General features: G+C 39.0%; 1 non-coding gene across 1 annotated transcript; it reads right to left on the reverse strand.

The window, feature by feature from the left end:
- Window positions 1-460: 460 nt before the first annotated feature.
- TRNAT-AGU (transfer RNA threonine (anticodon AGU)) lies at window positions 461-534 on the reverse strand. The gene has a single exon. It is a non-coding gene; the product is annotated as a tRNA-Thr (tRNA).
- Between the last annotated feature and the right edge of the window lie 1,252 nt (window positions 535-1,786).

Raw genomic sequence — 1,786 nt, forward strand, 5'->3', positions numbered from 1 at the left:
TTTAATTTCATAATGTATGACAAAGACTAATAGGTCACCTAAGTCAGTTGATCTGAGTGTGTCCTGTTGTTAAAATACATTATAGAAATAAAGTTATTTCCCAGTATTGTCAGGCATATTAAAAGAGGCATAAACAGTAATCTAGAACATGAATAGAAAAATCACTTTGTAAAATATTATTGTTCTTAACAAAAATCGGCATGCACCATGAAGGTGAGGGAATAGATATTTTCACATATCTGCTATCCAGAAGGCCTAAAAAGTTACTCAATAATTTAGAGGCATATGCAATTTAACTCTGCCCTCGTATATGGTACTTCATTTTAGATATAGCTATTTCATGAGTTTCATGACATTTGCACACAAACTTCAGGAGACAGTGAGCATAAAATATGAACATTTTAACAGTTTTAAAAATAAACAAGTACACTTACAGTGAGTGAGCACAGGTGCTCGGTTGAAGCACCGCTGGGATTTGAACACAGGATCTCCTGTTTACTAGACAGGCACTTTAACCAACTAAGCCACGGTGCCACCCTGATAGGAGTGATAGCACAGCAGTAGGGCGTTTGCCTTGCATGCAGCCAACATGGCCAACCGAATTCGATTCCTCCCCCTTCTTGGAGAGCCTGGCAAGCTACCGAGAGTATCTCACCCGCACGGCAGGGCCTGGCAAGCTACCCGTGATGTATTCAATATGCCAAACACAGTAACAACAACTCTCATATTGGAGACGTTACTGGGCCTGCTCAAGCAAATCAATGAACAACGGGAGGACAGTGATTGATTGGATGACTTATAGTGAGTGTTGTATTAATAGTTTTCTAATTGAAATTGGCAGAGCCTGGCAAGCTACCATGGTGTATTCGATATGCCAAAAACAGTAACAACCTCGTCCTTCACGCCCTACCGAGGACACGAGTTTGCCCCCACGAGCAGCTCTCTAGCACGGCCATGGCTCCAGAGTCACAGAAACCAATCTGATAATTATCTGACTCTCGGCAGAAATACTTCCAGACTTAATTAGTAAAATATCAGAAATCCAAAATTGCGCAGCCGCTATCGTGGCCACGTGACATCATTTGGTTCTTGTGACCAGCTGTAGAAAACAAATTATTTCACAATGCCTTTTCAGCAGGTCTGATTTGGGGGTGTAAAGTCTAAATAATAATGGTGCATGTTTTGTTGAAACAATGAATCTAATCAAAGTAGATAGAGTGTTAACTAGAATTCATCTGCTTTACAGGGCATCGGGAGGGTTGGGAAGGGGGGTATATTGGTGTTCTTGGTGGTGAAAAATAAGTACTGGTGAAAGGAAATGTGTTTGATGATTGCATGACCAAGACTTAAACCGGAAAGCTTTGTAACTTTTCCCACAGTGATTCAATTAAAAAAACAAACAAACAAACAGACAAAAAACAATAACAAGTCTCACAATGGAGACGTCACTGGTCACTAGTGTCCAGTCTAGTAAATCGATGAACAATGGGAGGACAGTGCAGTGCAGTGCTAATTGAAATGTATGAATTAGTATAAATTTAAAAATTATAAATTTTGTTATTCTAAGTAATCTAAAACTAGAATTAGTATGGGCCTTGGGGTTTGTTTTCTGAAGCTAACGCAAGTGTGTGGCATCTTCAGTTTATTTAGCCTGTTTTAATGATAGAGGTGTTACAGGAAATCAATTCAAAAGACTGCCAAATAACTGCTAGATAATCATCTGATTTCAAAGCTATGGGACATTATATTTTTCAATGTTATTTTTCCATTTTTTCCCCCTTAGGAT

This window comes from Sorex fumeus, unplaced genomic scaffold, assembly GCF_029834395.1.
Source record: "Sorex fumeus unplaced genomic scaffold, SorFum_2.1 ptg000099l, whole genome shotgun sequence".
Taxonomy (NCBI): Eukaryota; Metazoa; Chordata; class Mammalia; order Eulipotyphla; family Soricidae; genus Sorex; species Sorex fumeus.